A 22,176-nucleotide genomic window follows, 5' to 3' on the forward strand; every position below is an offset into this window, starting at 1 on the left:
TCACCAGTGGGTATCATGCCTGTTCCTACCAGAGAGAGTTTGGCTCCCCTATAGCACTTGCAATCCAATCTGGAAGAAGATGCAATAAGTGAATTTATTTACCCACGGGGGGTGGGGAACCAGCAATGAAAACAATGAAAAGACTGTGTGTTAACCTATGTGCGTACCTCGATGGCTCAGGTTTAGTCATATGTGCTAAATTAGACCATTAAACACTGTAAAGCCAATGGTTACTGAAGTGCTCCCACAGCCTTGTAATTTATACTATGCTACACAGGGCAGAGTAAGTTGCTCATAGTAAATAAGGTCTCATTGGATGACTTGTCTCTAACAGTACATTTTCACATAATTAAAGTGGACACAGCTTAGAAAAATTAAAAGGCTAGAATATAAAGCTCAGCTGCAAATAATATTAAATGGCATTATCAATAACAGAGATCCCAGGGTTTGCATATTAATTGTAAGAAGGTGCTAATTTGAGTGTTTTAAGCTTGCATTCACAAGCTTGTTTACATCCTTTGTTCCACCTGGACCTGTTTGGAGGTTTGTCAAAAACCTAACAAGCAGAAAAAGATTGCATTTGAAAATACACATACATGTTTAATTAAGCCAGGGCCACCGAACATTCCTCAATATATTTAGCTGTTGAGATTTAAGCACCACCAGAGCATCAGGCATTATCACCTTTTGAAGTACTGCAGAATCTTTAATATTTAAAGCACAAAGCAGACTTTAATATAAAATTCTAGCAGACCACAGAAGATTAAAGACGCATTATAAATGTGACAGTTTGTAAATGGAACACCAGTATTAAAGGGAACCCCCCTGATATTTTATAGCATATTTTTCAGGTGTATACTAAATTATAAATACAATTAAATAGCAGTAATTATTCTCTGGAAGGGGATGGCAGTTTAACTATTCTAGAAAATAGTGATTAACAATAATGTAGGAAAGTGGTAATATGTGTTTTACCACACTGTTCTTGCAGTCTAACTTCATGCAGGCGTCTTCAGCTAATTTAAAACCACCCTGGGGCCCTACATCCATGGGCACAATGTCTTTCCTTCCATGAGGCAGGGAGTGGGAAGAGCTGTTTTCTTGGTGTCCAAAACTCTTGGCTTTTGCTTAGACTACAGCTGTAATCTCCATTACTGCAGATGCTGCTTCTTCCAACTGCAAGGGAGAGAGGGCAGCAGGGACACCCCAGAGGAGTTAAGTGGGTACCTCTTGAAGAATTTTAATCCTGAATTAAGATGGTCCAATGCTGTCTCTTCACAGTCATGCAGGGAATTTTGAAAGAAGCTAACCTTATTGTATACCAAATTAATTTGGCAATCATGTGTCTCTAGACCAACAAGACTCATTAGATAGCTTGTACCAATCCTTTAATTTAGGGAATAAGCCCCATGGGACTAGAATTTCCCCACTCCTTTTATTCTGCTCTGTTTTTCTAGAGGGGTAAATGCCTGTATAAGCAATAGCAACTATTAGAAGAAGGGAGGCACTCTCAAGGACAAGATTTGGGACAGAATTTCTGCTTGCCATTTCTTGTGGGGACTTGAGACTGGCCCCCCAAAATCAGAGCCAATCTCTCCAGAAGGATGCAGGCTGATGGCAGTGGGCAGCACAGGGACCTGTCTCCTCCATGGCAGCCAGGATTTGAGCACAGGCTGGCAGGAGGCCTCTCAAGGAATACCTCTGTCATGACTGAGGTACATTCACATTTTTCTGTCCTTGTCTTTCTGCCTTGACCCTTGACCTCCTTCCCTTTACGAAAAGAAGCTGATGAAAGAAGCTCTTTTTATTTTTTCCCCAAAATACATTGGGTTTATTTTAGGAGACTGTCAGACTATGATAAATAATAATTAGCGATTTACATCTTTGAAGAGGAGTTTTTTGTTTGAAGACCACATGCATCCAGACTCTTTCAGCCTCACTGTGGAGAAAATCCCTGAATACTGGACATTTTGGGGAGCTCTCCACAGCTTGAGAGAGGGGCTCAACACTATCAAGGAGCATTCTTGCAGAAGCCTTGGTTTCTGGATCACATTTCTCTGGCCAGAAAAATCTCTTACTCACCCCTTCCCTACCTGGGATTTTGCCTATTTGAGGCTGCAGCATTAAGGTCCATGCCAAATCATCATTTAAACTGTTGGCAAAAAGAGTGATTCTGATGTTGACAACAACAGTTTTAAGCAGGGTAAAATCTGAATAGGATCGAAGAGGAGAAGAAATTTAAAACAAGATTTTAAAAGCGCAGAAATCCAACAATTTAGCATGAATATTCAGGTCTTTGGTGCTGGGCCATACAACTCCAAGGTCTCAGTGCACAGCTAAAGCAGTTCTCAAATCTCTGGAGTGCCAGGCACATCAGTGCATTAAGGGCATTTTAATATGCATTGCAGTACAAAAGCTTAGCATATTATTTTCATTTTTATTATCAAAAAAAGGAAAATACAGTGAATGTTATCCAACAGAGTGCTTTAAAACAGAATTTTCAAATAAAAAGTATAAAGAGATCTTAGTTATATTATTCATTGCAGAAATAAAAAATAAATTATACATACTCTCCTAATAGAGATTAAAATGGATAAATAATGAAAAGATTACAATAGCTGTATTTCTCAGGGTCTAGTTTATATTGTTAACCTAAGTACTGTACACTATACATGATTAGGCACACTGCTCATATGAAAAATGCAGTGCATCTGCTATTCACAAAAGCAATACCCAGGCCATGTTTTCCACAAGACTTTATAGGAGCTGGATTGCTCACATTCTATGTTGGCATAGGCACACCAGACTGTGCCTCATGTCTGCATGGGATTTTTTATCATGCAAGAATGGCAAAGAAATTCTGGTTTTGCTAAATTACTTGTTTTTCCATCTACCATACACTCTAACATCATCTCCCTTTCACTGCAGGTTGCAGCTTCTCTGAAACCAAGGATGCCTCTACCTTCTTCCAGATTTTAAAGAGTTAAAATAAACTAAATATTTTCATTTGGAATAAATACAAGATTTTATATACTTAACAAAATAAAGAAACCCACAGGGCAAAAACCCAACTGCACAACAACCAGCAGCTCCACAGGCACACTGTCTGCCAGGGATGCTGAGGGTCCCAGAGGAATTCTCTCCCCTGGCATTCCTGCCATTCTTCACTTCAGCTCAGGAACTGCAACCTGGAAAAAAAGGCATCTTTACTCAAACACAACATTCATTCCAAAGAACAGCTAGCTTAAGCAAATGGCTGTTTTGTAAAGAAACTGGCTTAGTTTTAGATGATATTAAAATTCTTTGTGTGTCCAGCTTTGCCTCCTGCTGTGCCAGGGCAGAGTGGGTGAGGAGCAGCCCTGTCCCCCAGGGCAAGACTCCTGACTAGACCAGCAAAGGGGCTCCTTATCTGTCTCCAGACCCTCAAATTTGTGGATTCCCAGAGCAATTTGGCTGATCTGAGCAATCAGCCCAGCCTTCCACTGACCCCACATACCAACGTCATTGTGCCCCTCCATGAGCTTAGGCAGGGTTTGAAACCATTGAACAGAACCAGCACAGAGTAGGTGCTACTGAGTGTGCTCATAAAGAAAAGGTTTTTGCAGTGAACATTTTTGTCCTTAGTGATGGAAATAATGATTTTAATCTGCTTGCAAAACCTGTATTTAAATGGCTAGAAAGTGTTTCATATTCTCCAGTGCAAGGGCCCAAATCTGTTGATATTACAAGTGTCGTCAACATTCAGCAGCATGGCAGCTGTCACCAAGCAGTTCAGAAAGGCTGATTTAATTGATACTTTCCATTTCAAATACAATTTGCAGTCAGCATGTGGTGAGAAATGCATCTCACCATGCAGATTTTCATGATGCTGGAGCACAAAAAAAAAAAAAAAAGGGTGCTGCTTTTCTTTTGAGAAGCTTGAAATGTAGTCCAGGAAGGAAATATTCAACTCTATAAGTGAAAGTTGCTTCCATTTAAAGGAACTAAATCATAGTAAATCCCAGATTACTTATTTCTGTATATGAAACAGTGTATGTGGCAAAATGTAGAAAGTAGCATGCTATTTTTGGGAATGAGAAAGGAGGCCCTATTTAGCTATGGGGTTTAATCTAAAGTCTGCAATTCAAGCTTCAGCCTGGAATCTAATTCAGGGTAGATGGCTTCAAAATTCTCCAAGCCTTTCTAAGGAGTTTTTTCTCCTTTTGTTTTTTCTAAAATAATACAAATCTCACAAGAATAGCTGATCTTATCATTGAATGTCAAGAGATTTTTGCAAACCCAACTCCTATGACTTTTCCTATGTAGTTTAATTAATAGAACCTAAGGGTAGGCAGGACCACTTGACCATCTGAACTGACATCTGCATCTCAGCCCATCACACCATACCCAGCTGCCCTGCACCAAGCCCAATAACTGGTGTCTGGCTAAGCCAGAACACTTATTTTCTTTCCTTCAAGAGACCTTTTCTCTGAACTGCACCTTTTTGTTTCTAAGGAGTGTGCCTGCCTGCAGGGGCAAGTGCCACATTGCAAGACAGGGCTTTGAATACAAACACAGAGGCACAAGCACACACTGTTCATCTTACTGATCTGACTTTTCGTGGCTTGCTCTCCTTTTTAATCTATGCTAAAGAAAAAAAGCCTTTCAGATTTTAAAATATGAAGCTAATTTTTTTGCCTGAGGAATCCCAATAGCCAGAATTGGACCTTTTCAGCACTATTTCCCATGAGAATGGCTCATGGATCCCAGCAGTGCAGCCTTAGCCGTGGCTGTGGTGAGATCCCAAGCTGCACACAGCCTCCTCAGCCTCTGCTCAGATCTCCTCTGAGAGGGAACTCCTCTGTGGCACAAGCCTGCTCAGCCTCAGGCCAAAGGGCAAGTGGCCCACCAAGGGCATGATCCATCATGGTCTGTGCCCATGGCACAGGACTGTGCTCCCTGGGGAATCAGTGGGACTCACATCCTTGAGCCGGGCTGTGAACCCACCCTTGCTTTACACCTCCTTTTTAGGGAGGAGATTTAGAACAGGAGCTTAGACTGGAAACTCCTTTGACATCTTTTAATGCATCTCGTTCAGAGTCCCTCCATCCAGCTGTTCCCATCCCTGTTTTAGCAGACAAAGCAGTGGCTGAAATCCTTTTTAATTCAAACATCGCTGAATGTTCTTCTCAAGACACGACAGAGTGCTCCTGGCCCCCTCCCCCTCCCTGTATCTTGGGTGAGCACATACTTAGATCCCCCAAGCACAGTGATAATTTCTCCTTACCAGCAGAGCCAGTCATTATTTATTATATCACTCTCTCACTCCTTCAGTCTCTCCTAGTGGGAACATTGCAGTGGCTGCTGGCTAGAAAATTAGCCAAGGGAACTTCTTCTGTTGGTCTCTTTCCTCATTATACTAGTAAAAAAAATTTAACTGTGACATTCTCCCTCTCTCTGTATATATATATCAATGCAGGTTGGAAGCACACTGTAGGGGCTAATAGTGAGTAATTTAACTGAGGCTCTCTCACACGTTTTACCCTCATTCTTTCTCCTGAGTAGCAGCAGAAGAACAGTATGTTCATGTATTGTTGCTCCACATTACAAGCAGAGCTTGCAAGTTTATCTTACTCTTTCCACTAGGTTGTTTTGTTCATGGGGATGTGATGCAATTTCTTCCAGAGTCAAGGTGCTGCCGTGAATTACAGAGAGATTCAGGTAACCTTTAAAGAAAAGTTAACATTTTTCCACCTTAAAAAAGGGCCTTTAAAAAACCCAATAGGAATATCTGACTGAAACAAAGTTCTGCATATGCACATAGGCTGCTAAGGGCCATCACACTGACATGTGTCCAGAGAGGTTGCTCCCTTAAGATAGGAACAGACTCGTCTACAGAGCCTGGACAGAGCTGTTGCTGTTCCCTGGTCACACAGGAGCCATGTGAAGCAGAAAGCAGAGGAACACTTTTCCTGGCTCCACTGAGGTGTTGCACAGCTTAGGCCAGTAATGGGGTCTGGTTTCAGTTCAAGAAAATTAGTAGGTGTGCTCAGGTGTCCAAAAGAGCTCTGTGCATGCCCAGGTCACTGTTTTTATGTGCTGGGATATGTCTGTGCCAAGTGCATGTGTGCAGCTCCATGGGGAGAACATCCACACGATCCAGTGAATAAAGAAAAAGGATTGAGCAATTCTGAGGGACAATGATATATTTGGGAATGGTCACAATAAATCATATGACTCACTCCAGAATCCCTATGTGAAAGAAACACAAAGGGGAGCTGCAAATGACAGCATCACAAATGCTCAAATGTCTTGAAGACTCAGGATTTTAATGTTCCTGATTTTGACCCAGATCCATTACATAAAAATATGCATCTTACTGGGCATATAGACAAAGTACAATTTTGTGACTTATGGTAAGGTTTATAAAAAGACAATCCTGCCTAAATATTTTGTAGAAAGTGCAAAACATGAGGTTGGGGGTGAAAAAATCATGGAAACACATTCATATTTTCCTTTCACCCCAGCTAGTTTTTGGTAGCAGAGCTCTGCTGATGGCAGGTGTGCAACGCTTTGTCTAGAACAGGCGTCCTCAAACCTTTATTTCCTAAATCAGTCCACCAGTGCTGAGGAGAGCCCATCAGCAGCAGGAAGCAGTCCCTGCACCCTGCACTGGCCAGTGGCTCTGTGTGTCCCCAGCTGGCAGCAGGGGCCCCTGGTTTTGCCAGTTTTGCTGGCCCTGTCCCGCTGTCCCCGTGCCTGTCCCCAGCACGGTGGCTGGCGTGTAATTGCTGTAACTCCCTGTACCTAGCAACGCAGATGTCACACGCTGCCTCTTGCCCAAAGGGAAGGAGGACGAGGACAGTAAACAAAGACCTCGGTGTCCTCCATTTTGGAACGCCTGCTGCAAGTTTGACTCTCTTCACTTTGAATTATAGTGGCAGTGCTTTGAGCAACTACATCTGAAGTACTCCAGCAACATCACACTCTTGTTCCACTACCACTCTGATGACCACCAGTATAATTCAAAGAGAAAGAGTAAAAACTCACCTCTAGGTATAAAAACGAGAGAGAGTTTATTCCCTGCCAGAAGAAACAATATGACCAGAATTATAGCGGTTTCTACCCTGAACTGTAAAAGTAATGCTTTCTGTTAGCCAATGAATAAAACTGTCCTTTTTCAGGAAAACCATCTTTCACACTTATAATATTACCTTTCTGATAGATGTGAATACACTGGTTTATTATATCTAGCTTGCCTTTTTTTTTCTTTTATGAAGGAAAAGGTACCAGAGAACAAAAAGTATAGGTTTTTTTCCCTGCTTATGAAAAAGGAGGGAAGGAGAGGAAATCTTTCTATATTTGCATTGCTAATTAGCAGAATGCACACAGATAATACAGTGATCAGTACTGTACACACGTTTTGAGAGATGAACAAACATTGCACTATATTTGAATATGCAAGTGTACCATTTGTGTAGTTTATGTTGCATCCAGGCTTTTCCACAGGGCTCCACAAAGGACACACTGGAAACTCCCGATGGCAGACTGGGGGGATGTTGGGGTATGATTTGTTTACCCTGCAAAGGGCAATGCAGGGGCACAGCTTGCTTTTCAATGTCATTTTGGTGTTTCTTCACCCCCAAACAAATTCGCCAGCTGGGTTGACTGAGGAAAAGGATTTTAAGAGACTTGTCCAAGGTCACCCTTAGGAATGAGCAAGTCAAGCCACTTACTCAAGGGCACTGAGAGCTTCTGTGGCCCAACCTACCTCCTCTTGCTTCAGGTTGTTTGTGCCAACCTCTGCCCCCTCACCGCACAGCCTTCCCCACACCAGCAGGGCAGTGTAAAGTTCACAGCAAATCCAGAGGAGTGCCCTGCACCATCCATCCATCTTCTTCATGAGATAAGAATAGTTCCTTAAGCCTTTGTTCATGGCAGATGTTTTCCTGGTTTGATGGTGTTTTTCTAAGTGTCAGTGTCTATCCACAAACCACATCTTGATGGACGTCCCCAAGCCTAGATATATGAATAGCTTTACAGGATGAACATAGCTTGAAAAACCTGAGGTCAAACCTGAGGAAGGTTGAAAAAGCTGGGGTAGTGCAAGACATTATATAGCTTGAAATAAACACTGCCTCATCTCATAGAGGTCATCTCATTTGGACAATGCAGTAACTCTTGGAAAAAACCAGCCATGTTATCAAGCTTGACATAAGCTTTAGCTTCTGCTCATTCACATATGTGGTCTCAACAACAGCAAATACCTCATCTGCAGTTATTCCTTCTCTAAGGTCAATCCATAAAATCAAACTGCACAGACATCTCTTTTCTCTCTAATTCCCTTAGTTTCTCTTACCTGAACACAAAGAGTATACAATCTGCAGTAATTTTTCAGAATTTAAACCAACAAACCCATTGTTTTTGCCTTAAACACCTCTTCATTTACCTGGCAAGTGGTACATTGAGTATCTACATGAGAATAGAGTATCTATTAACAATGGCATCATCTACAGGGTTTGATCTCCAGACTGACAAGTTCACACTGTTAAAGGCTCCCTCTCCACTCCCCCCTTTCGCTGGCTAGGCATGCTGTTATTCTGTAGGTCAAACCAACACAAAATCATTTTTATGCAGGCAAAGCTCTTTGAGTACATGACACCAGCTCTGCTGCCACCCAGGTTTAGCTTGATCTTTCACTGAGCTGACTCTGGTCTTCTGCTCAGCTGGACTCACTCGTCAGCATGGCAAGAGCTACACACGTGCATGGGGGAAAGCTCCCCAGCCCTTGCCTGGATCCAGGGATTTGGAAAGTCACGTCCCTAAGCACACCCCTCAATCCTCACCTGCTGACTTCAGGGAGGATAGCTTATACATGATTTACCCAACAGAAGATGATTTTTATCTGCTCCTCTTCCTCCCCCTGAGTGTGGCTGTAGAGCTGTCTTTAAATCTGGACTCTGACACTTCGCTGCATAAATGTTCCTTGCACTGGAGAGAAAATAACTGAGTTCTGCTGTTGGCAGGTCTGCTCTGACATTGCCACCCTGCACCCACACGTGCACTGTCTGAGGGCAGGTCACTGCACTTCGTAAGGTCCCAACCACCTCTATGCAAGCCAAGCACACAGCGACAAAACCCCTGCAGCAACCCTTGCACCTGTGTGCAGATCTTGCCTGCATCCCAAGAGTCCAGTTTACAGCCCTGAGCCCTCTGCTGAGAGCTGGGGAAGCTGCACAAGTCCTTGCAGGTCTAGTGGTCAGCTTCAGTCAACTATCATACTCTCCTCCCAGTTACATTAATGGCAGGTGATGAGAAAGCTATTTATGAGCAGTAGTGTAATTTACAGGCCTAAATAATGTATTTTTAGAAAAGTGAAGGTATTATTAAATACTGTCAGATCACAGTATGAAAAGACAGTTTCAATATTTTCTTTTGTAAATCTATTTTCTAATTCTAATCAGATTCTTCTCACCAAGGCTCCCTCAGCTATCTGCTGAGGACAACAGAGGACAACCTGTCATCTGAAGCCATTTCAAATACAGTCACAAACAAATACTTGTATTAATATTAAACATGTAGCAGTTTCAAGAGCATGTATTTTTTTGTATAGAGATCACACTATTCTTTTGAAGAGCCAATAGGGCTTTTGTTCCCAGCTCCTTTTAAACAATCTGGATATTAACTTTTCTACTACCGCAAGCCTCTGAGCAACTTCTCACAATATTCTCCAGACAGGTGTTTGCATAAACTGTGTCTTACAAAGACCTTGGGCAGACAGCTAAGGAGTTTTACCTCGTGCATATTAGCAGCCCAAGTGCTTGAATGCCATGTAGGGCCCTAGAGATCCTATGGCTGGCTCCCTGGTGCTGCAGAGCCTGTTACTTTATTGGTAGTATGAACCAGAGGAATGTTATGTGTTGTTCAGAGAAAGAGTTATGTGCTTTGTGTGAGTGAACGTGAGAAGAATGGAGAACAGCAAACCAGTCCATCCCAGCTCCCCACTTTCCCCTCGGTGTCTCTCTGTGGTTGCAGACCCCTCTCTAGTACAAGATTCTTCTGGTCCCCATGAGAATGGAGAGACAGTCTTTAGCAATTAGCCCAGGAAGGGAGAGGCTAATTGTACCAATTAGCACTGGAGCACCAGGTGGGGAGACTTGGAGGCCAGTCAAGAGGGGACTAATAAAATGACTGTCAGGGTCAGTGAGGCAGCACCATTTGGGGAGAGGAAGGAGACAAGGAGCTGCTGATTGCATCTAATTAGGCCTTTTGTTTCCACTTTTAAACAGTCTTTTCAATGCACTTTGAGGATGGGAGGATCAGTCAGTTCTGTGGCTTGCACCGTCCTTACAGGGGCAGCAGGGGAAGGAAAAGCCCAGGTACAGCCACCAACCCCAGCCTCACCATCTTCCCTCACAGCTCCTGTGGCTCAGAGCAGCCTTGTTCTCCCCCAGTCCCCAGTGAAGCCTCTGCAGAGAGGCCCAGAGTTGCTGTGTAGCCACACTTGCAATGTTCTCCCACATTTTAAGCACTACAAGGTCCTCACGGGGTCTTGCTCAGAGTATAATATCTTGCCTAGCTCAGGTTTTCCTCCCTTAGCTCAAGGTTCCTACATGGAAACAACTGTAAATGGAGGGCGCCTCAATCCCCCTGTGCCCTGGATTCAAACTGTGTTACAGTGACACATGCTCAAGTGACAGAATAACGCACCTGATCGCAGTAGATCACATTATAACAAGGTTGTTGCAAAACACTCATCAACCTCGTTTTTGCAACAGCCATTGGTCTCTCCGGGTTTCAGTGCAGTGCTTAAACCAGACTCCAGGACATTTTGAAGTGAGGCACACAGCTCCTTGCTTCAGGACAAGGCCTGGCCCTCTCCATGAGCTACCTTTCACTACTCTGCATCCATGAGCTGAATTTTTGCTCCAAAAGCACACGGTAACTAGCTGCTAGTGTTCCAACAAAAGCCCAAATCAACCATATAGAAACTGAACAACTAAAACAATAAAAGCATTGCATAATACAAACTACAAATACCCATAATGTCACAGCTCCTTACTAAGACTTGTTGCGGGGTGCTTTGTACCAGGTCTTGCTGAGTGATCCTGTTTCCTCTTCTGCTGCTGTAACTTGCAGGCAGACCTCTGCCCTCCTGCAAACCACAAGCTGTCCAGAGCAGGGCTGCACTGAAGGCACATCTGATTCTTTCCACCAAAGGCACCCCGTTTTCTAGAAAGGAAGACAAAGTTTGATTTACCAAATGCTGGAACTCTGCACACTGCAGCTGCTGTTCTTCCCACTTACCTAAAGGGAGGACATGTCCTACAGTCCCAGCTCCATGGCTGTCACCAAACTAGCCCTTCAGGTGAATGGCACAGACAGTGCCTGCAGCAGGGAGCAGAACTGAAGGGTGGTACTTCAGCTTCCCCCGAAAGGCAGGAGTTAGGCTGCCCCTTATTTTCCAGCTTCCTCTGCTGGTGAGTGTTAGCACTGCTCAAAGGCTCCACTTGCATGGGGAGCACCAGGAGGAGCCTCAGGGCTTTGGACTGCCAGGGACGGAGTCATTGCAATGGCAAGACACTTGTACCTCAGAGGTTGTCCTATTTTCTGCATGAGACTGAGCCCTGTCCCTGCAGTGGGCTCAAGCAGTCTCAGCCACCCTTTCTCACGGAAACAGAGGGCGGTTACTTGGCCAAATGCTCTCTTTCTGAAGCATAAACTTTTTCAAAACAAACAAGCAAACAAACTAAAAACCCCTTGAGGCTCAGAAAAGAGCAGTGAACCATAAAGACCTAGTGAGACAGTCCAGGTCCAAATTAGCAGCACTGAATTGTGGGTCAACAGTGCAAAACCTTTCAGCTTTTTGCTACCAGTATCAGAAGAAATCCAGGGTGCATTTAAACTCCTGCACCTTTCCACAGTTTAACAGTAAATGGCCTATATTGAATAGCTGGCAACACATGCACTCTCCTTGTTTTCCTTCCTTGTTAAATGTTTCCTGGCATGGTGACAGGTAAAGCATAATACAGCTTGGCAATATGGCTTTTACATGGTGAAACAGCTCCTCCGTGCTACGCTAGAGTACATATTACTGTGACAAGGGGCTTTATTCTGAATTATCTGCACATACTAAAAGCCAGTGGGAAATTGGAGGAGAGTTTAGTGAAAACTACATAAGATTTTGTTACCGCTGAGCGGAAAATTTTGGATGGAAATCACGGAGTGTGGGGCTTAATCACAGCTCCTTCTGCTCGGCAGACTATGCAAGGCAGCCCCAGCCATTAAAAATTCACTTGGGAAAGGTGCATGGTTATCCAGCATTAAGCATGTTTCTGTGGCACTGAATTCTTCAGATCGCTTGGGGAGGTAAGTCATCCACTTTTTAACCCGACAGAGCTTGTTGATAAAAACAGTACAGAGAACTGGATGTAGCACTTACACAAAGCTGATAGATGAGCTAGATGGAGAGGATTTATCCTGTGGCAGGGGATCTGGTTAGGAATAAAGCTGTGCTGACTTCTAAGCATAGAGATGATCAGGTTATGCAATTATTTCTTAACATATATGAGAGTGATGGAGAGCAGAAACCCACCCAAACCTGGCTGTTTACTTCCTTGGACACAATCCTCCCCAGAGCCACTGCTGTGCCTCACAAAGGCATCTTCACTTGGCAGCCCTCTGAAATGTAGGAGCCATTCTGCATTTCAAATTTATGAGACATTTTGTATGAGGAAGCTGCTGTTTAACAAAGGTCTTACTTTCTCTGTGGACTGAAGATACAATGCTAAATTTTGACTGATAGTTGTTGAGAGCTTGAGCTGCAGAAAATGACCGAGAGGAGAACAGAGAAATTTCTGAGCCAGCAGGTTGTTCTGTTTCTCTCTCCTGGACTTATTTTCATACTCAAAATTTTCTTATTCCTGCTTTGCCCAGTCTGTGAGAGGTTTCATGCAATGCTCATCTCTAGGGTGTTAGATGGGGTTTTTCCCCTTGAAATTTGTTTCTATTTAATATCAAAATGATGTGCTCACTTCATATTCTCAGATTTTTAAACTGATTTTGAAAAATTCAGTCTCAGGTTATTTTCCATCCCACATCCACCAGAGGCCTGATACAATGACCTGATAGAGAGCTTGAAGACCAAGAGAATGTAAGTAAGTGTCCGAATGAATAGGGCCTAAGGCAAAAAAAAGAGTCTGTGCTGGTGTACACCACTTTATTAAATGAGAAGATTGTTGTCTTTACTGTCTTGGTTATCTTGGTCACCATGAAATGTCACAGGAAGATAGAAATCATCTCTCTGCTGTCCTCTGTAGAAGAGTGTTGGAAGGACAATCAGAAATATTGAGGAAACAAGTGATTATATTCTTCAGATGTTGTCTACCACTGGCCACACAGGGCATCCACCATGCAGGGCAACCAGGTAAGCTGGATAAATAGAAGTTAGTATTGGGAAACAAGGCAAGAAATGTTCTTTGCCATTATTGTTACATGAATCCTGGAGATTTGCCTTAATGGAGACATTCCAGAATAAAGGTAACTTGGCCAAAAAACTGCAAGGGAAGATGAGAGAGCTGTGGCTACCTCAGCCATTTCTGTTGGATGCTTCTTAAGACCTCCAAGTGACTAAAACAGTTCTCACCAGTTGAATCTCAGCCCTGCAGCCTTCATCTGTGCTCCATGCTATATGACAGGGAGCTGACCACACTTTGAAGTCAGGAGACATATTTCATAAGTAGTCTGTCAGCAGAATTATTTCTGAGGCCCTTGATTAATAATGTAGGACATCAGTGATCTCGGAAAACTTTAACATCAGCACTGTACTTGGCTGAACAGAACAGCTGTTGACATCCTTGTTGCTGTTTCTTGGCTGAAGACAGATGTTTGTGAGGTTAGATGGAAAAGGCTGGAGTGTATGAACATACTGGAGTCAGTGGAAAGCACTCACTGCTTCCTTTTACTTATGTGGTGACTCAATCTGTATTCCAGGAACAATATTAGATTATAATTGTTCAATGGGTGGAGCCAGTGGCCTCTCTCAGGAGCTGAGACACTCCTGATACTTGTATGATGATGTCTGAATAGTCCTTGCACGACAGAGAAAATACAAGTGCATTAGGGAAGAGCAATAAATACCATCAACTGCTCTACTGGATTAAATTTTTGAAGGGTGCTCTGGTCTCAGAGTTAATGGAGTGGCTTAATTTTCCTTGAAAGGGTCATCATAAACTCAAGAAAATATAATTCAGGGATGAGGCATAGTATCTGGTGTTGAAAACAGGCTGGGTGTTCTTAATGGCTAAAAAAGATTGCTCAGCAGCAGATCAGGCGTGTAAAAATATGACCTCTCTAATGCTCCCAAGTTCAAAATTATTTGCTGGGTAAGTGTCATTTGAACAACTTAAAGCTTCACAGTTTACTAAAGGATGTGTTTTGTATTCTGGTCCAAGTATGACTATACCAGAAAATGTTTTCCCTGCATCATCTGAAATACCAAATGTAAGGCAAAATTTTGCTTCAAACCTCCACGAAGAACTAAAGCCTCTCCATCCACAATAATATACAAACTACATAGTAAATCATCCTTCTGCGAACATTTCATCCACTTTGTGTTTTCAGTCAATGATTAAGGGCTCCTGAAGTAAATCTCTTCTTTCTTTCAGGGAACAAAACTGCCCTGAGCTTACAGACACTTTCACCTTGAGGATCCCATAAGAAAACAATTCTGGGGATGGAGAGGTAAGAACACATCTCAGGAGGTCCTGGGGCCCTGCTGTTCTCAGACCTGTCCCCTCAGACAGTCCCACAGAGAGAAACATCAAAGCAGGAAGCAAGTTTCATCCTGCAGAGGGAAGCGCCTGTGCCGAGACATGCTCAGGAATGATCAGAACTGTTACGGTATAGAAATTTTGCTGTGATCAGTCTTCATTCACCTTTCTTCTTTCCAGCTTTATTTCTCAGGCTGTGAACTTCTCTGCCTGCACAGGAGCTGCTTCTGTAGCCCCTAAAGAAGTCACCAGGAGCTTTCTCTGTCCATGCTGAGGGAGTGGAGACCTTTTCCATGCGGCCCAGTTACACGGACAGGTGAACTCAAGATTTTGAGCATAAATGTGATAAAGCTGAGAAGTGGGGCTAGCAATAAGTTTGGTGAGGGTGATCAAGATTTTCTGAAGATCTTGAGGTGAAGGATGGCATGAACTTGGAAAGAAGCCAGAACAAGTAAGCTCACCATGTCTCTTGTGTTGAGAAATAACCCTAAGCAGAAAACAGATCACTGTCCCCAGGCTCCCGTGGCCCTTACACTGAAACCATTCCAGCATGGAAGGAGGGTGACAACCACCTCCCTTCTCTGAGCCAGCAGACACAAGGCAGAAACCAGCTGGAGGGTGCCCAGAGCTGCTCCTAGGCTACGGCCACCAGGGGAAAAAATCAACTTGTTTTGCTGCTGCAGATATGAGACAGGTTTGAAGAGGTTCACTGCTGTAGGACTAACAGTTCTAAGCACTGATTAGCTGATAGAGGATTAAGCATGAATTATTCCAGCCCATAATGGACTTCCAGAAAAAAGCACCCCACCACCAGGTGTTGGTGGTGTTTGTTATTATGCAGGTGTTACTCAATGACTTGGGAATTAAAGCATTTCAAAATTTAAATGTTATAAATTCTAGGGAGAATTAATAGTTTTTTTTCAAAGTTCAGTAATTTCTATTATTAAATCTGCTTTTGTGTTTTGCAGCATTGAACCAATAATTATCTTCCAGATACACAATAAAACACAACCAACAAAATAGGGTCCATCAGACTGTATCATCTACCATTATTTATCCATGTTTGTGCCACAATTTCATCACTTGATCAAATAATAGCAGATTCCACAATATGTCATTCACGTATCCCCAGTTTATCTATAATGATTTTCCTCTTGTCAGCTCATTTCTTGAACCTTTGCAGAATCTGGTTTCAATAGTACTATAAACAATCATCATTGCATTGTAAAACTGGAAACTCTCCACTAAAATAGTGTTTTGATCTGGGTTGCCATAGTAATAAGTCTGTGCTCCCCTCTTTGGAGGCCTTGTTATATGAAGTATCTGTGATTTGCTCAGAATGGCCCCAGTTCATCTGTCAAAGTAGGTTTTTCCTTTTTTAAAATAATGATCTAGAAAATCCCACAGTGGCAACAAATATTTTACAACCATAACGAGAAACATTGTATCACTCAAGCTTTGTAAATCTATGCCATTATTGCATTAGGATAAATCACCTTCCTTAGGTATATTACTTAGAAATATGCAATTCTAATTTTAGAGCAAGTATTCAATAGGGGGTATTTATTTTTATATAAAGAGAATTATTAACTTTGACTTCAAAAATACATCACATGTCAGATTGTGTTTAGAGGCCCTGCAGCAAAAAAGAAAAAACCTGAAATTCTTTCTTATTTCTATCAAAATATCACAAATATCCAGTCAGCTTCAGATTTAGTTACTCTAGTCCATTCTTAGGTGCTGATTTTTATAATGAGATCAGATATTACCACAGATTTTACAACTGCACACTTAGATAAATGATATTCAGATTATATACTTGTAAAAATTAGAAGTCCTGAAAATACATCAACAGCATTATGAGAATATATCATGATACATTATTTTAAATAGAAATGCTCCAGTTGGTTACAGTAATTTGATACATGAACTATGATATTTCCTCCTGCAGGAATGAGAGTAAACAAACACTACATCAACACGCCAGTGACAGGCTCCATGGAAAAAAGTGAGGACAGGGACCATATTTTACCCAAGACAAATGGTTAAGTTGGTTACTTTATGCAAGTTGCTACCAGCTACAGGATTACTTCATGTAACTCACTGTCAGCTACTGCCTCATAATACCTGACAGAGGAATATTAAAATCATCAGTGGGAGAAAGTATGGAAGGTATCTATCTCTTATTCAACAAATTCTAATTAAAAAGTAATTACCTTTCGGTGAGGGCTCTGCCAGCCTCAGCCCCTCCTCACACATGATGTTAGTTGGCTCCTTGGCAAACAGAGGCAGAGGAGCTGAGCTGTATTTGCATATTTCCTTACATTTTGCCAGTAACTTAGTTCTAAGTAGTGCCAGATCATGGGAAGTCTTCAAAACTAGTTTTATATCATTTTGCCAAGTGGATCCCCAGAAGACGCTGTGGGGGCAGAGGTGCTACACATCTTCTGTTATAATTGACCTGGGCTTTGAGATTTCTCTGTCATGATGTATCCCAGAAAGATGCATGATGGGAAGAAACTTGTTATTCCTCCAGCAGTGCCAAATGGACAAGATCAAGTAGGCCTGGGACTTGAAAAAAAAGCAAGAAATATTGACAGATAAGTAACCACTCCAGTAAATGACAGGCAGGCACAAGAAGCCTTGATTTCCTTGGGGTTCAGAGGTAATCTATTAACCTTAAAACATTTAAGTGCAAATTTGATAGATTTTTTTAAAATGCAAAAAAATAAGATGTTTAATTGAAACTATTAGATCTGTTTTGATTTCTTTTACTCCTTGCAAGTTAGCAGAGTGAGAACAAAAACCCACCCATGACTAAAAAAGCTACAGCCAGACTTAATTCAACTCAAAATATTTATTAATTAGATTACAAAAATTGTATCTATAACATAGTTCGAGAATATTAAAGGTATCCTCTGAGATGCTGTCATCTTTTATGGCACTCTGACTGACACTGAAACATTTGTTTTACAATTCTTTGGACAGTAGCTCATCAACAGCCAGGGAAATGCTAGGACAAATTGAGGTCAGTAAGGTGGGCCACACTAATTAAGAGCAGACTTTGTCTCTTGAGACTCCTGACTCCTTCAGTGAACTCTGTGCCAGCCCAGCCCATCCTGATGCCTGTCCTGGGGCCCAGGAGCAGCAGAATTCTCGTGGGTGCTGGGTACACACACACCTGGTCACACAGCCAGGAGTCAGGATGAAGCACTAACTCCATGCTGGCATGATCCAGAACAGAAGGAGTACAATACTCTGGATTTAGGCTCCATTATGGAGGATTTCTGTAACTTTTACTTTGAGATATTCTCATCTTCCCTGTGTTTGCATCTGGGAATTCTCTTGCACTGAGAGGTATCCTCTTGGCCAGAAGCAGCTTTGCTGCCTTACCCGAAATTCTGTTGACATTTGGCTGAGGTTCCAGTTAAAAAAATCATTCCTGCTCTGCCCTGTGTGTCTCCCTGCTGAATTCTTGTATCCTGCAAGGCTCTCTGGCTCAGCCACATCCAGACTCGTGGCACAGCAAGAGCAATGCTGTACATTGCCTCAGGCCCTGCTAAAGAGGTTGCCAGAACAGAGAGGGAAGTGGATGAAGAGGCCAAATTCCCTGCACCTTGCAACTCTCTAGACAGCCTATATTCCTCCTACAACCCATTCTCATCTTCTGTTGCAGGACCAGCATGAAGAAAAAGCTTTAAAACAGTGGAACACAAAAGGAAACAGAGGATGAATCGCCTCAGCCTCACCATGCAGTCTACCTCCAAGCATTCTTAATTGACATCTTCCTTGCTACAGTTTAAATGGATTACACTTTGATCTGTCCACCCTTGAGAACAGCACAATAATGGGGTTGAACACACAGCACAATAATTTCCTCTTTTCTTCCCATAAATGTTTGCATATTTGTTGAAGTCTGTTACACCTTCTTAGTTACTTTCTCTGGGTCAAATTATACCACTCATTCAATCCTCCCAAGTAGATTATGTTTTCCAGACCACTGGCTGCTTCTGTTCTTCTCCTTTAGACAGTTTCTTATTGATCAGCTGCTTCTGGAGATTAGTCCCTTGTTCTGCTGTCACAACAAGCCAAACAAGGTAACAGCTGGTCGTGGAAATGAGTTATGTTGATGAAAGAGAGAGGCTTGGTGCTCACTGGGATTGGTGGAGGCTCACAGGAAAGTTCATACAGGTTTGGTCCCACAGATCCATTTTTTCAAAGATAGGGTTCTAATTCTGGATGGATCAATACTTTCTGCCAGGACCCCAACATATGCTCACCATGAAGTACACGAGTAATGCATTGAAGTTAAGGAAACACAATGTGTAGATTCAAACTTATGCCTTCATTTTACAGAAATGAGAACTGCCTGCAACATACCTACGAAAAATCCTCAAAATAATGCTTAATATTTCCAATATTTTAGTTTTCATTTTTTTTTCCTAGCTCTACTTATACATTAATAAAATTAAATTATATTCCCTTTTGATATTTTCTCTTTTGAAATTACATGACACCAAATTCTCATTTGTACCAAGACTGCTTTTGGCTTGCTCTTAATAATAGCATGTAAATTGCATACAATAAAATATACTTTCAGCTAAATGTCCCTCTGCTCTGTCATAGTGATGTAACATATCATTAGCAAATGAATCATGGGCCTCAACTTTGGAGATCCATTTTGATTTTTAAGCTTGAGGTCTTAGCATGATTCAAAAGCAAGTTCAGTTGTATTTCCAGTAAACAGTTATTATGTTCATAATACCATAACATACATTTTCAAAAAATAGCAGTGTAGGTTTTTCAGTGCATAACTTGATAGCTTTGGGAATATTTGAAGAGGGAATGTGATGGACCTGGATTCTGAAATATACCCTAATACCTACTTGCTAATTATTGTTGGGCCATCTGGAGTGCTCTGCAGTCACTTTATGAGATTTCTCTCTTGACCCATCCCACACTTTCCATCAGCTCAGTATGGACACAGCATTATTCAGTTTTCTCATGCTGTGAGGGGTTAGGTGAGGCAAAGGCTCACACACCAGTCTTATCCTATCTCCTAAATCTTCTTTTGTCCACCTGAAGTCTCCTAATTGTAACAGTGAAGAACATAATGGGAAGAGTATTGACTTGTTTAATTTCAAACAGGCTATGTGAATTATCTTTACAATAACTACGTGTTTCAATAATTTATGACTATGATGCTATACCTGACAAAATGATTCACATAACTAGAGCAATGTGCACTTTAAGTTTAAAGTCAAGGTCTTCCTTGCTCATTTTAATGACTTCTCTTGTGCACAAGATATTAATATTCCTGTGAGCAAACATAACACTGACTCATTAATCAATAGGGGCTGGCTCCTCTACATAATAACAATAGCCATACTAGATAATTAACTTTTGTTCCATTTGCTTTAGTTTGTACATAATTTCCAGTGGCTGACACTGGATAATAAAAAGCTTTGCAGATGACAGACACCTTTTAAAATCCTTTTTACTAGTTTTGGAAAATGATCCACACCTACTGATATATGTAAAATACAATGTAGGAGTCTGTGTGTGTCCATGCCATACTTAAAAGGAGGCAACTGACAATAAATAGAAGATCTAATAAATATTGTAAGGCTTCAGTGAGTCCTGCTGTTAAATTGTAGCATAGTGAAGGATTTGCATTTTCCTGTCATGTAGTTATAAGGCATACTAGAGATAAAGGTATATCTACAATTAAATGAGTATTCTAGGCAACTGGCAGATTTCCTGAGTCCAGACTGGGGTAAGAAACACGGATGTTCCTGCATTAGCTGTTTTCCTCAAATATATTTTAAATATCAGGGCAAGTTCAGTAAAGGTGGCAACAGCAGAAACTACTGCAGCCCTGAGAGGCTTACCATGGGGTGAGGTACAGCATTGTGCCAGAGCACAAAGCAAAGAGTAACTTTAAATCCAATCCTCTGGGTTACTCATTCTGCAGGAGCTGCAGCAGCTGCTGCCAGGAGCCCATGGGCTGTGGCACAGGGGCAGGCACACCCAGCATGGAGGCAGAACCCCCAGGGCATGGGCACGCACAGGGTGCCACTGAGACACCAGGGAGGGATGGCTCCTGGCACAGATCATCATTTTCTTTGCTTCCATTGTTATGGATTTTTAGTAATTGGAGATGTTACTTATGCTTTCTTCCTTAAAACAAACAAGCAACCCAAAACACACAGGGAGACAACTTGGTATCATTAGCAGAGCAGGCTGGAGAGGGATAAATCTGCTGTTTGCAGGACTTGGAGGGTTCATAATCTACTTCCCTTCCAAATTAAAAGTAAATTTTTCTTTGAAATTAAAAGAAATCTCAAATCACTTAATGCTTTCTTTTGACATCTTACACGCTTAAATTGTTTTCTCATCTAGAATATAACATGGCATTAAATAAACCACACATGAGTGCTTTGTAAAGCAAAAATTGAAATACTATATATCATAGCTATCAATCTGCCACCTCTATATTTCTTTCTGAATTTCTGCCAGCTCTGTATTTCTTTCTGACTGATATGGGTTGTTGGAGAAGTCAGCTGGGCATTCTGCAGTTTCAGAGACCATGGAAGTGCATTTTCTGAAGAAAATAATGTCCCACTGACTTTTCTTTAACTGGACACTTAACTGTAGACATTAGTTCTGAAATCAAATGTGCTTATAATCCAATGTAGCAGAAGACAGCTCAGTATAACTCACATATCTCATCTGTAGCTGTTGTTTCCTTTGTGACCCCGAGTGTTGCAGGGCCAGAAACTCGACTACAAAAATCACTGCAGCTCATTGACGCTAACTGAGCTGCCATGATTTGCCCAGATGAAGATAATCCCTTAGATCTGATGTTGATAAAGCATCCTCACAAATGTGAGCATGAACCATTTGTGAAATATTTCTGCTTTCAGGTTCAAAGATGAAGATAGCTATCACCCTTATTCATACAAAACACCCCATGCAGAGAATGCCTTGATTAAGCCTTAAATCAAAAGCTAAAGCATGTGAAACAAAGGAGCCTCATACACCTGTTAGGGAAAAATGTAGGCTACAAAGTGAGCACCTATTTGCATTATACAGTATGTTCTCCAGCAGGCATAAAATATACTGCAAGTCAATGCCCCGTCAGCTTCTATATAGAAGGGAAAACATTCTTGTGCTCAAAATTGTGGAAATATCAATATTTCAAAAGGTAGTTTTACGGTTCATTCAAGCACTGATAAGAAATCATTACACTTTTTAAGAATATTGATGATTACGGAGAGGCATTTAATGGAGGGAAAGCCTTTTTTTGCAGTTCGTTAGTTTGTGCATGTCTAATTGACTCTTCAAGACTCTTTTGCATGAAATCCTAAACACAGTTTTAACCAGGTAATTTTTATTCCATTTATAAGCAAGCATCTCCATGTTA

General features: G+C 41.8%; 1 long non-coding RNA gene across 1 annotated transcript in view; it reads right to left on the reverse strand.

The window, feature by feature from the left end:
• Positions 1-2,426: 2,426 nt before the first annotated feature.
• LOC139594347 (uncharacterized) overlaps positions 2,427-22,176 on the reverse strand; it is a 33,289-nt gene continuing 13,539 nt past the window's right edge. The window contains exons 6-9 of the long non-coding RNA XR_011680608.1: positions 16,967-17,321; positions 11,069-11,211; positions 7,450-8,055; positions 2,427-3,188 (exon numbers count right to left, since the gene is read on the reverse strand). This is a non-coding gene — a long non-coding RNA (uncharacterized lncRNA). The remainder of the gene's footprint in view (positions 3,189-7,449; positions 8,056-11,068; positions 11,212-16,966; positions 17,322-22,176) is intronic.

This window comes from Agelaius tricolor, unplaced genomic scaffold, assembly GCF_023055355.1.
Source record: "Agelaius tricolor isolate 1412-34295 unplaced genomic scaffold, bAgeTri1.0.p SCAF_11, whole genome shotgun sequence".
Classification (NCBI taxonomy): Eukaryota; Metazoa; Chordata; class Aves; order Passeriformes; family Icteridae; genus Agelaius; species Agelaius tricolor.